We start from the raw sequence: 14,929 nt of genomic DNA on the forward strand, positions 1-14,929 counted from the left end.
TGATCCAGCTCTCCACACCAGACCTTAGACTTTGTCAAAACTTCGTTTTCAGCACAGAGAAACACATTCTGCAATTTTGAGTATCCCACTGTGACTTCTCTGGCCAGAGGTGCGCACTGAGCCAGCTCTTCACACCAGTCTTCAGACTTTGTCAAAACATCATTTTCAGCTCAGAGAAATGCGTTCCTGAAACCTTGGACATCCAACTGTGACTGCTCTGTCCAGAAGTGCTTTCTGAGCCAGCTCTCTGCACCAGTCTTCAGACTTTGTCAAAACGTTGTTTTCAGCTCAGAAAAATGCTTTTGTGTAATCTTGGCAGTCCACTGTGACTGCTCTGGCTAGAAGTGCACACTGTGCCAGCTCTCAGCACCAGTCTTCAGACTTTGTCATAACGTTGTTTTCAGCTCAGAGAAACGCGTTCCTGCAACCTTGGACATCCCACTATGACTGCTCTGGCCAGAGTGCACTGTCTGCCAGCTTTCAGCCCCAGTCTTCAGACTTTGACAAAATGTCGTTTTCAGCTAAAAGAAATGCGTTTTAGCAATCTTGTGCATCCCACTCTGACAGCTCCGGCCAGAAGTGCACTCTGAGCCAGCTCTCTGCACCAGTTCTCAGACTTTATCAAAATGTTGTTTTCAGCTAAAAGAAACGCGTTTGAGCAACCTTGGGCATCCCACTGTGACTGCTCTGTCCAGAAGTGCGCTCTGAGCCAGATCTCTAGAACAGACCTTAGACTTTGTCAAGATGTCATTTTCAGGTCAGAGAAAAGCGTTTCTGCAAGCTTGGGCATCCCACTGTCACTGCTCTGTCCAGAGTGAGCTCTGAGCCAGTGCTCTACACCAGTCTTCTGACTTTGTCAAAACGTAGTTTTCAGCTAAGAGAAATGTGTTTCTGCAGCATCCCAATTTGACTGCTCTGTCCAGAAGTGCGCTCTGAGCCAGCTCTATGCACCATTCTTAAAACTTGGTCAAAACTTAGTTTTCAGGTCAGAGAAAAGCGTTTCTGCAATCTTGGACATCCCAATGTGACTGCTCTGTCTAGAAGTGCGCTCTGAGCCAGCTCTTTATTCCAGTCTTCAGACTTTGTCATATCGACGTTTTCAGCTCAGAGAAACGTTTCTGTGACCTTTGACATCCCACTGTGAGTACTCTGTCCAGAAGTGCACTCTGAGCCAGCTCTCTACATTCTTCAGACTTTGTCAAGACGTCATTTTCAGCTCAGAGAAACGCGTTTCTGCTATCTTGGGCATCCCACTGTGACTGCTCTGGCCAGAAGTGCGCTCTGAGCCAGCTCTCTACACCAGTCTTCAGACTTTGTCATAACGTCATTTTCAGTTCAACTAAATGCGTTTTTTCAACCTTTTCCATGGAGCTATAACTTCTGAGGCCAGAACTGCATACTGAGTCAAAAATTATATATCTTATATCTTATTATATAACAAATATATCTTGTTCAGAAGGTGACAATATGTCATTGTCAGCTCAAATAAACGTGTTTGTGCACAGTTCTAAATCCAACTGTAACTAGTGTTAACAGAACTTAAAACTTGTCATCTATTATCAAAGAAGTTCAGAATGCTACAAAACGTCATTTTCAGTTCAAATCAACACGTTTTTGCAACCTGTTCCATAAAACTGTAACTTCTATTGCCAGAACTGCATACTGAGTCACATATTAGCAACAGTGTTCAGAAGGTGACAAAACATCATTTTCAGCTCAAATAAACGAGTTTGTGGAACCCTTTCCATCCAACTGTAACTATTGTGGTCAGAAATTCAAACTGAGTCAGATATTCACAACAATGTTCAGAATGCTCCAAAACGTCATTTTCAGCTCAAATACACGCTTTTGTGCACCGTTTTACATACAAATGTAACTAGTGTTACCAGAATTTCTTACACTGTCATCTATTATCAGAGATATTCAGAATGCTACAACACGTCATTTTCAGCTCAAATAAACGCGTTTGTGCATAGTTCTAAATCCAACTGTAACAGTTGTTACTAGAACTTCATACACTGTCATCTATTATCAAAGATATTCAGAAGGTGACAAAACGTCACTTTCAGCTCAAATACACAAGTAATTGTAACCTTTTTCATCCAGCTGTAACTACTGTGGCCAGAACTGCATACTGAGTCAAATATTAGCAACAATGTTCATAAGTCTACAAAACGTCATTTTCAGATAAAAAAAATGTTCCTGTGCACGCTTATACATCCTACTGTAACTAGCTTTCCAGAACTGCACATAGAGTCAGCTATTATCAATGATGTTCAGAATGCTCCAAAACGTCATTTTCAGCTCAAATACACGTGTTTTTGCAACCTTTTCCACCCAGCTGTAACTACTGTGGCCAGAACTGCATACTGAGTCAAATGTTAGCAACAATGTTTAGAAGGTGACAAAAGTCATTTTCAGCTCAAATAAACGCGTTTGTACACATTTCTAAAGCCAACTGTAACAGTTGTTAACAGAACTTCAGACACTGTCATCTATTATCAAAGATGTTCATAATGCTACAAAACATCATTTTCAGGATGCACCGTTTTCCATCCAATTGTAACTAGTGTTACCAGAACTTCATACAGAGTTAGCTAATATCAACAATGTTCAGAATGTACAACAAAAATACAATTTTCAGCTCAAATAAATGCTCCTGAGCACCATTTTACATCCAACTGTAACTAGTTTTACCAGAATTTCATACAGAGTCAGCTATTCTCAAAGACGCTCCAAAATGTAATTTTCAGCTCAAATAAATGCTCCTCTGCACAGTTCTACATCCAACTGTTACAGTTTTTACCAGAACTTCATACAGTCATCTATTATCAATGATGTTCAAAATTCTACAAAGTGTCATTTTCAGCTAAAAAAAACGCTCCTTTGCATAGTTTTACATCCAATTGTAACTAGTTTTCCAGATCTTCATACAGTGTCATCTATTATCAAAGATGTTCAGAACGCTACAAAATGAAATTTTCAGCTCAAGAATATGCGTTTTTGCAACCTTTTCCACCCAGTTGTAACTAATGAGGCCAGAATTGCATACTGAGTCATATATTAGCAACAATGTTCAGAAGGTGACAGCTAAAAAAAACGCTCTTGTACATGGTTTTACATCCAACTGTAAGTAGTGTTAAGAGAACATACCGAGCCAGCTATTATCACCATTGTTCAGAATGCAACATTGCAATCTTTTCCATCCAGCTGTAACTACTGTGGCCAGAACTGCAGACTGAGTCAAATATAAGCAACAATGCTCAGAAGGTGACAGAACGGCATTTTCAGCTCAAATATATGAGTTTGTGCAACCGTTTCCATCAAACTGTAACTAATGTGGTCAGAAATTCATACTGAGTCAGCTATTATCAATGATAATTCCCCATAATGACGGCCTTACAGCCCTCAAGCACACTCTGGACAAACGCACAGTGCTTGATCCACCCACCCACACCCTGGTACACCTTGCAGAATTTGTCCTCACACTGAGCGCATTCTCTTTCAATAATCTTTTTTACCAACAGGTGAGTGGAGTTGCCATGGGGACCAGAATGGGACCCAGCTATGCCAATATCTTTGTCAGCTGGGCTTCTTCGCTTTGTCGGGACGCTTCTTTGCTTCCTTCACTGGCTATGTCCCTGACCTCTACAAGTGATATATTGATGACTGCGTTGGAGCCGCCACATGCTCCAATGATCAGCTTGAGTGCTTCCTGCACCATTTAACCAACTTCCACCCGTCCCTCAAATATACAGTTAACATATCTTCCACTGCTCTTCCATTTCTAGACATCAAATTCTCCATCAACTACCCCCGACTCTCCACTTCTGTTTACTACAGACCCACAGATTCACACATCTATCTCTTGTATAGCTCATTTAATCCCAAACACACTAAAAAGTCGCTCCCTTTTTCACAGTTCCTTCGGCTACGACGATTATGCAGCGACAACATCAACTTCGAGAACCAAGCCCTCAAAACGTACTCCTTTTTCATCAACAGAGGATACCCCAGCAGTGTTATTGACAGGGCCCTTGCCCAAGCCAAAAACACCCCTTGGAACATCAACCCATTCAGGAACTGTGACAACCGCATTCCTTTGGTGCTTCCCTACCACCCTAACACACTTCCTATCCCCAGGACTATTAATGACAACTTTTCCATCCTACAGGATGATCCCTCCATTAAGGTCCTCTTTTCTGACCATCCCATCAACTCATATTGCCGAGCACCTAATCTGCACGACCTTCTTGTTCACAGCTCCCTTGACCGCCCTTAGCAACCATCCACACCAGGCCCTTTCCCTTGCAACGGAGCTCGCTGTTTCACCTGCAAGTATACATCGAACAACACACTGATTCAAGGCCCCTCAGGACAATTCTGCATCACCCAGAGGTCATCTTGTACCTCCAGCAACCTTATTTACTGTATCTCTTGCAGTAAATGCCCAGTCATCTACATTGGAGAAACAGGAAGGAGACTCGGAGACCACATCAGAGAACATGTCAGGGCTGTGAAGATTAAAGATCTCTCCAAGCCCATTGTTTCTCATTTCACCTCTGATGGCCACGACCACTCTAATCTCTCCGTCTGTGTTCTCAAAGACGGTTTTCCGAACTCATACATCAGAAAGACCACCGAAACTAAAATTATTCTGCAGCTAGTATCATACATTCTCCCTTCCCTTAACGACAGACTACTGTTCTTTTAAATTTTCTTCATTCATTGGAAGTTTCATTTCACACCTCTCTGCACCCATTCTGACTTCACACCTCTTGATTGGCCTCTCTTTCTGTCCCCTGCTCCCGCCTCTCACTCCTTCTCCCTCCCAACCTTTGTTCTCCCGCTACTTTACCTTTGCCTACTGCCCTGTCTCTCTCACACCTGAAGAAGGCTCCACGGCCGAAACGTTGTGTTCTCTTTCTTCTTTTTTTCAGCATGGAATAAACCTATAACTTGTTCCTATTATCAACAATGTTCAGAATGTTACAAAAAGTCATATTCAGCTCAAATACACACTTTTGTGCACCATTTTACATACAAATGTAACAAGTGTCATTTTCAGCTCAAATAAACCTTCCTGTGTACTGTAACGTTACCATAGCCAAAATGTAAATGTAGTGGCTCTCTGAAGGCACCAGTTCTGTAGGGTTTGGGCATTTACTGGAACAATTATTAATTGTAGCAGTAAATCACAAAGTTGATTCTTTTGATGGCTTTAGAATCCAACCATGTGACATAACTCAAACAACGCACACACACGTACTAATACACGAGGATACATTTATTAATACATAGAATATGCATGTAAACCTAACAGATCTTATCGAGAGGGTTATCAGAATACAAAAGGTATATATTCAATCAGTTGCAAAGTGTTACACATATCAAGAGGACATACGTTCAGTATATCATTCATTTAGACCGTTTCATAAATGAACTTGGTTATAACTTCTACATTAGATACTCAAAACAAGTACATAACTCTTAGGAATTAAATTGATATCAACTGGTCTGGATAACAATTGAATTCTCGAGCTGTAATGCATTGAAGTTGAATACTCATCCAATCTCTGGGGATTCAGATCTCCTGCGGACACAAAGAAACAGTTGCAGGCTGTTGTTGTCCAATCCGCGATCTCTGGCTTGGTGCCAGGCTGTGCTGTGCGGTTTGCGACGGTGTGCTGCTGATACTCACTGTTGGCTTTAACTAGCAAAGTTTGTGCACAGGAGAAAAGATGACTGTGGGTCCGAGCAAGTCAGGAAGAGGACCGGTTCGTTCCTGATGAAGAGCTAGTTCTGAATAGTGATTCAGCTGTCCACAGTTCCGACCTGTTCACGAGGCCTGCTGCTGGTGCTAACCTCGGGTGGATCCTCTGGTTACTCTCTGGCAACCTCCGCTCTAGACTCTTAGAACAAAGGAAAGTTCTGGCACTCGGACACACTGGCCGTTCCGTGGTTGTCCGGGCTGAGTCTCAGGATGGTCAGGAGGCGCGCTGCGAGAATGTCCTGCCCTTGGGAGCCTTCTGCTCCTGGGCCGTCCTGCCCTGGAATTCTCCTTTGAATTCCCTTTAGAATAGTTCACAGAATTCTCCACAGAATCCCTTCTGAATCTTACTGAATCTCCCAGGCTCTCTGTGTTGCCTGTTTTTACCTGGAGGAACTTCAGCTCGTTGACTGGCTGAAAGTTCCATGGGCATCAGAGTCCAACGTGGGTTACTCGGCCCTACCAGTTCCTGATTGGTTGATCAAGGTGAGATATGAGTCACTTACTCCTGACACTTAGGAATGCAGTCCAGATGTCCAACTGGCACTCCCTAGACAGATAGGCACCAATGGATGACCATTGATCATGATAGTTAGGCTTAGCTAAGTGCATCCCCCTTTGGGAGCTGTCCTTTATCAAAGGAACCTTAAATCAGCCTGCATGAATAGTTTCTCTGTGGCTGCACCACAGAAATGAACAGAGAGATGAGGCCTAATTTGGGAAATTAATTCTGCCTTATTGCCTTAATTCTGCCTTATTAATAAGCCTCGCCGCTACAGTACCATTCTACATCCAACTGCAACAGTTGTTACCAGAACTTCATACAGAGTCATCTGTTATCAACGATGTTGAGAATACTACAAAACTTCATTTTCAGCTCAAAAAAAGCTCCTGTGCACGCTTTTACATCCAACTGTAACTAGTGTTACAAGAACTTCATACAGAGCCAGCTATTATCAACAATGTTCAGCATGCGACAAATCATAATTTTTGTCTCAAGAAAATGCTCTTGTGCACGGTTTTACATCCAACTTTAACTAGTGTTACCAGAACTTCATAACGAGTCAGCTTTTATCAACAATGTTGAGAATGCTACAAAACATCAATTTCAGCTCAACTAAATGCTCCTGGTCAGTGTTTATTGAGTCAGCTATTATCAACAATGTTCAGTATGACATCAAATAGAGGTCTTCTAACTCCGCTTAAAATTCAGTTAAAACTGGTAAGATTTATTCTTAAATACCAGTAGATATAGAAACCAAAACCCAACAGAAACGTTTAACCATCTTCTAGTCTGTATCTGTTGCCAGTTTTTTTTTTCAGTCTATGCCCAGGTGAGGTAGGTAAGGTGGAGGTACACTATTAATATGTTCAATATTTTCATAATTGCATTTTAAAATTGATTATTTTGATTTAGAGCTTTGGGGAGAAGGAATACAAACATACAGTAAAAGTACAGATTTTGTGTCTACTGTGCTTGCAGCTTGTTGTGTAATGGAAACTGGTAGCAACTGTTAGGAATCCCTGGTGGGAAGATACACGGATCCTGTGCAGACGCAGGCACGGGTGATAGATGAGGCAGGCGAACAAACCAAAACGAGAGGCAAGGTCGTAGTCAAAAGGCGAAAGGCAAGTCGTAATCCAGGAAGTTCTCCGGTACCAGACAGTCCGAGGCGAGAGGCAAGGTGCAAAGTCGAAAAGGCAGAAGGGGAATCCAAAATCCAGAATAAACGAGGTACGGGGAAACACGCCAGGTAGAGCGAGGTACGGGGAAACACGCCAGGTAGAGCTCTCAAAGAGAGCTCAATACCGAGCAGTGGGAAGCAGGTGAAGATGGTTTAAATAGCAGTGCGCACCGCACGTGCGGCGACGTTTGTTAATAATCACCCGCTGCTGGGGCTGATTAGCTCACTTACGATTTGGTCTTGACTGCCTGGTGGTCGTGACAGCAACTTTAAAATACTTGTCATCATTAATTATTCAGACACACACAAATTAGTGTCAGAATTCCAATTAAAAAGCGTTCATCCAAAGTGACAAGGCATGATATGCTGTGATAAATGACATGGTCTTTTTCTTTTCTTTTTAGAAACTATTCATCTTGGAACATAAAAACTCTGGAAAACCTTGGTATACTTTCATTGTACCTATCAAGTGACTTCTGGTGCCCAATTTAAATAGTGAGTTCTCAACAATGTTTAGTAAAATAGTAAATATTTATGAATTCATGTTGGGCACAGGTCTTTATCCAAAGTGACTTTCTGGTAAAATAATTCTGTACAAAGACAGAGATTACTTTCAAAACGTGTGTTAGGCAACCTTTAATAGTGTGGGTTGCAGCTATTTTGATATCAGGAATTGTTTGTCCTAGGCATAGTGGAACATTAGATTCCTTCTCGGGCACATCTGTGTCTAAGCAAAATGTCCTGGAACAAAAAATTACCCATTGGTTTTTCTCTCCTCATAATGCTTCATATCTTATTCACAACCCTAATGAGTACCATGTTTGCTACACACAAAGGCAAGACCCTATGTTCTTGCAAGTCTTGGACAGCTCAACTTGACTGTACTGATTGATGCCTCTTGCCCAAGGGAACAAGGTGTTTACTACTTGGCAGAGAATACAAGCATGTCAGTCAGTCTATAGCCGTATGTTCTGGTATATAATCATACAGTCTACATATTCTCTCAGCCTCTTCGTATGTACAGTACTTATATAGTGCTCCCAGTGTTATAGACTGATAGTTATGTTTCAATTCAGACAACTCTTATCCCAGCAGTTAATAAGAAAATTAAGAACAGGCTTACTTAGGGATGTGCAGCAGCAGGGTACTTCCTAAAGAGTGGTGGACAAGCAAGAACAAACTTGTCAAAAACACAAAACCCGACAAACCTGTGTCACAATCACATATCCTTTCAATAAAAAGCTAAAAGAACTTAATTAACTACAAGAAAATGGGCAGTGGGCAAGGTGGGCAAGGTGCAGTGAAAGAACTCCTCTCATTTATAAGTTGTAATTTTTTATTTTCTTTGTAACAGCCAGATCTACAGAAATTTCTCAAACATTTTATTCCACAGCAGAGAAAGAACAAAACAAACACAAAAACACTGAGTGATTTATTTAAACCAATATAGCTAAAAGAGGGACCAGTAAGTAGTAACAGCAGTGCAAAATAAATTTCTTATGGGGTAATTTCATGACAATTTGTTTCAAGCTAGTATACAATTAAAAAGAAGATTCTTAATAATTCACCAAGTGCATACACTGTTCTGTTCTGTGTTTCCCAAGGAGAAAATGAATAGTATTAATTTCCATGATTCATTTATATTAAAGACATGAAAAAATAGAATCTAGTTTTTCTTTACTAGTTTAATGTAATAGTGTTTACTGGTTGTTTTGTAGTTAAGCAGAATAGTGTGAAAGAGTAAGTGATGTTACTGCATATCACTATGCACTAAGTATGCTGTGAGGTAAGTGGGAAACAAATTTGTAATTGTCACGCCCGACATCCCTCCCTAGAGGGCGCTCCACTGCTCTCATTATTGTTTGTGTCATTTAGCTCTCCAGGTGTACCCTTTTAGTGTTATTATTTAAAGACCAGCTCCTCCAGTCCTCGGGGCTCATCATTAGGGTAAGATGTCGCGAGGCCCGCCTAGCACCAGGAAACCCTACGTCCGTCTCCTGAGGGCATCCCCGACACCTCCCGCTTCCTGAGCCCGGGGTCTGGAGGATCTCGCCCCGTCACCCTTGGACCTCCGTGTTTCGTTAGTCTGTGTGTTCCCCTCTCCCGGGGATTTTAACTTTGTCACGTCCCAGGATGGATTTCCAGTTGATGGACTTTCGGACCATGCTATGACCTGCCCTTGGACCCGTTTGGATTTGGATGCCGTTTTGTCTTCCCCGTACACTGTCTCACGGACTGTCACTATTATTTTGTGCACTATTAAACCCCTGTGTGTTCCTTTTTACCACGCCTCCTGTTTTCTCCAGCTCTTACCGCATCGCATAGGGTCTTCTACAAGATCTGACACGGATTCCAGTCCGTGTTCGTTACAGTAATCACTTTAAGGAGGGCTCTTATCTAAGGCACTCCCAAAGGTACCATACTGCTATTATGTGATCAGTATAAGGTTAATATAATGTAATTAAAACTAAATTAATCTACATGATTAAAAAGAAGGGTTCTAAGGGATAGATTTAATTAAAATATATGCCACGATACAATATACCACAACAAGAAAGTAAATCTGTAACAGTAAAAGTCTTCAATCTGATTTTCTCAATCTCACCATGCAGTTTAGTTTTGAGGCCACTATCACCAGCCAAGTGAACAGGCTTGGCTCAAAAGAAAAAAAACTCCCACAAGCAGTCTTCAAATGCAAACAAAACTGGATGTATTGCCAAAAAATAGGGATAACAAAAAAAAAAAGCCCTCACAGGAGTACTCTCCACACCTTTTCTCCTAGGCACCCTCCTCCATACTGAGCTCTCCCAGTCCCTTTTATAGCCCCTCCTATCCCAGGGCCCTTCTCTCTTAAAGGGACTTGTTCATATCTGGTGGACAATTTTTAAACAAAGTACAAATCAAGAGTAACTTGTAAAGTTTAACAAAGTCATGCAACAGCTTTTATACCTTTAAACCAAACAAATAATCATACATGAGTTATTTATAGATGGCCTACTAGTAACCTTTCCCTTTAAGATCAGCACTGCTTGTACTGCTGATGTGGCAGTGTGGGGAACTACAAACAGAAAGGTGACTGGTGGCCATGTTGTCCAACACAACACAATACTCCAACGGGGAACAACAAAAAGGGTAAGTATCATTCACACTTCATTCGTATCATATACATCATATACACAGTAGAGGGCAGAATTGGAGTATTTCACATTCAGAAAGAAAAAATAACAAGCACTCTGTCACAGCCACATTAGACAACTCTGTTTTCTGTGCTGTTTTAAAGGCTGCACTGCTGACAACATTACTCTGGCCACAATAAATGATGGGGCTTTCCCAGTTGGATATGACTTGACGCAGTTCGACCTCTGTCTTGGTGTCAGTATTGCGAGGGACGACCTTGCAGCCTTGACTGGAAAAGTCGATGATGAAAATGGCCAAATGATCATTATGGCCAAACTAAATGAGGTTCAATCAAGATAATATACATATAAATGTTCCTATAATACTTTTGTTAAAAAACTGAATAGCCCAAAATGTGTGGAGTCATTATATTGAACAACCATCTTTTGATTTTACTGAGAACACTTTCATCAATTAAATTTAGAAGATAATAATTTCTTACGCTTATTTAGCACTTTTTTGGATACTCCACTCGAAGCACTTTAGAGTAATGGGATTCCCCTCCACCACCACCAATGTGCAGCACCCACCTGCATGATGTGACAGCAGCCTTAGTGCACCAGTAAGCTCACCACACATCAGCTATTAGTTGGGAGGAGAACAATGTGATGAAGCCAATTCATAGATGGCGATTATTAGGAGTCCATGATTGGTAAAGGCCAGTGAGAAATTCAGCCAGGAAAAAGAAGCATTTAGCAAGGTCTGTAGATATGTTGTCAGACATATCAAGGTCATCTCTTGTGATGTTTCTGTGAGTTTAATCTCCCCAGAAAATATTTAAGTGGTCTGTCGATATGTTGTTATTCAGGTATACCCCTCTGTGGCTCCTGAGGACCAGGTTCAACTGTTTGGGCCAACTTTCCATCAGGCCTCTTTGAATGAAATCAGCAGATGGACAATCACCAAATTAGACACTCTTGCTGCACTGGTGGATTCTACTAATGGAGCCTGGGATTCCACAAAGGTGGGCCTTCTATTGAAAAAACTCTTACCTCTGTATTTTCTGTGGTAAATATTGTTATTTACAAACCCCAATATACTTAAGACTTCTTAAAATGAATGCTTAGCATATTCATTTCTTCACCAAAACAATTTTATTATGTGGTAGTAATGGAAAAAAAGCAATGGCAAGTTGTGTACCTTTCTTTATGGACACCAGTTTTGAGTGTGGAGCTTCTTTTGAGATTGAAGAATAGACCAAACACGCAAATATTATTCCAGAAAATGTAACACTTTCTTTTCTCATCTCTTCACAGGCTAAGGCCATTATCACAAAATACTTAGCTTCAGGTAATAACAGCCTGGGCAGTGCAGAACTGAATTCCATCGGTGGGACAAATCTGTGCTCACTTGACATTAGTGTGCTTGAAACCATTGCCACAGACAGCCTGAGGTGAGACCATCCTTATTTATGGCGGACGCTGCACAATTAAACATGACTGGGTCATGGCCAAAAGCCTGAGAACATTCTAGTAACTGTTGTTCTTCATTTCCCCAGAAATGCAGATGTTTTGAATACTTCTGTGTTACGTCCATGTTTGTGTCTGTATGTTTTTTTTTCCCACTTCCTGTATTCAGCTCCCCCCCCCCCCCCCCCCCCCGATTGGTTCATTACTACACCATCTTTGCCGTTGTGACGTCATCTTCAAGCAACTCTCCACCAATCAGAACTCAATTTATATCCATATCTAACATGGAGGTTTTCAGAATAAAAGGGTCTTTTGCTTGACTTCAGTTCTGCTCGGCTCAGCTCCGTTTCGCTTTGTGTGTGTTTCCATATAGCTTCAGCTTTGTTGGTTTTTGTTAGTCTCCGTGTACTTTCATTTGTTTGTGTTAACCTGTATTTCGCGATTAGCTTGCCCAAACTTATTATATCAACCTCTGTGCTATTTTGTACCCTATTTCTTGTGTCTACTCTCGTTTTCCCTTATTTGTATTCGTAGTTCACTTGTGTATTTGTTTGAACTTTTGTGTACAGGGTTAGTTTAGGTTGTCGGTGACATTCTACACTTGTACTGTAGTTCATCTTTGTATTAGTAATACTAGTTTAGGACGGGTGAGTGCCTTTTGTCTTGTATGGTTTAGGTAGGGCATTAGAGGATGCCGAAGACCGAGTGTTTGGGGTTTTGTTTAGGTAGATAGGTCAGCTTTCCCTCACTTGATTAGCCAGCTCCATTTTGTTTATTTTTTTTCTTTGGCACCACTCTAGTTCCTTTTCCCAGTGTGTTATTGTGTCATATATTATGTACCAGTCACTTATTCTCTTTAAAATAAATCCCTTTTGCACCAAACCTTGTTGGCATGCTTCCCTCACCAGAAACCCACCTGCATCCAAAACCATCTGAAATGTTACACCCCTTTACCCCTAGACACCTGGGGTTGTAACAGTCTGCGTGCTCTGCTGAACAGAAGAGAAAACTCTGTTACAGCTTAAACCACTTTCAGTACTCAGAAAAGTAACACTTTGATGTACTACATGCTCATCAGTCCTTATCTGGCTGAGTCCACATTGGCATAACCTCATTGTTGTGGTTATTTGGATAGACTGAATTTTTTGGGGCACAGTCTTTGCCCAAGTCCTAATTGATCAACTTCATTATAAATGTTAGGGCCAAAATTGCATTTAAACACTTAAAACCTATAAGTAGAACTATTCTACCATTTGCCCCACAGTTTTTCAGTAAGATGTTACAGTTTTATTTAAAAAAAACGATATTGTAAAGGTGTGTAACATGCTTCAGATGCAGTTAATAAATAACTTTTCATACAGCTTGAAGAATAGCAGAGTAGAAGTGTAAACTACCATTTTTTATGTTCATAAACTATGTTATGAACTTTCTGTAGAATTAATTCACTTTATTAATTTTATATATATGCAATGCTTCAAATAATTTGTTTTCTTTTATAGGAGGTGCCCCTCTAGACCAGTGGTTCTCAAACTTTTTGGACCAAGTACCACCCCTGATTAAACCAAAGCATCCAAGTACCACCTACAAGTCATCTTCTCATAGGTACCCCAGAAAATCTCAATGACCAACATGAGTGCATGTGGGCGCACACACTCACATACACATATAATAAATATTATAATAAACTTAATTTGATATAGCGCCTTTAAAGGTGGCTTCTCAAAGCGCTTTACAGAAAAAAAACAGGAACAATAACAAATAAAAATAAACAATAAAAAAGCACCATTTCAGTGACAGGAGTGAGCCTGTTTAGTCGAGCAAAGCAGATGTGAATTAATTTTTCGAGCCTTGATACAATTCACAACAGAGTCTAACAGATTTTAAATCGTCAGGCATTTTCTTGACGGCCAAGGCCTCGCGGTGGATGTTGCAATGCGTCCATTCATTTCTGAAGCAACCTCTCTAATTCGTGCAACTACACCGCTGTGTCGGCTTGTCATTGCTCTAGCACCATCTGTACAAACTCCGACGCATTTTATCTAGTCGATGCCATTCTCTTCGATAAATCATTCAGAAGCTGAAATATGTGCTCTCCTGTAGTTCCTGTTGGTAGCGGCTTACAGAACAGAAAGTCCTCATGGGACGTACCCTCAAACTCATATCTAACGTAAACAATCAAATTGGCCAAATCGACTACAGATTCATCTAATTGCAGTGAAAAGCATCTGCTCATCTTAACACGCTCTATCGGCGTACTTTTGATATCATCCGTCATTTCAATAATTCTATGAGTAACTGTCTTTCGGAGGGGGCAGCAGGTCCCCTGTTTAGCAGCTGCTTTATCAGCTTTTACTCCACACATAATACGTGTCAGCTCTTTTGTCAATGGTAAATAAGGTTCTTCAAAAATAGTGTTGGGCTTACCTGCTTTAGCAATCCGCAAGCTTGCATTTTTCCCCGTTTCAGGAGTCTGTCTCAGAAGTTAAAAGACGTTTTTATTTCATGCGCGTGGGATCGAAACACAGAGCCGCTCAGTGTATTTTTCTCAAATTAACCTAGAACAGTTCTTAAATATTTTTTGTTATCTATCACGCTTTCCTGTGCTCACAAGATAACCAGCGTTCGTAGCACGCATTTCTATGCATTCCTGTGTTTACAACATTGGTATTGTTCCAAAATCACGCACATTCTCCTACCTCCCTATTTGCTGGAGATAGCTTTTTTTTAATACAATTGGTCACTCACGTTCCTAGCAGGAACTCCTATAGAGTGGTATAGAATTACACTGTAGCTCTGTGGCCACTCAAGTATTAGCGCGCGCTGTATCGTAGTACGTAGGCTGCGTATTCGACAAGTACTAAAATAGAAAATATGAAAACCTGTCCCGA

Source organism: Lepisosteus oculatus, chromosome 19 (assembly GCF_040954835.1).
Source record: "Lepisosteus oculatus isolate fLepOcu1 chromosome 19, fLepOcu1.hap2, whole genome shotgun sequence".
In the NCBI taxonomy this organism is placed as follows: Eukaryota; Metazoa; Chordata; class Actinopteri; order Semionotiformes; family Lepisosteidae; genus Lepisosteus; species Lepisosteus oculatus.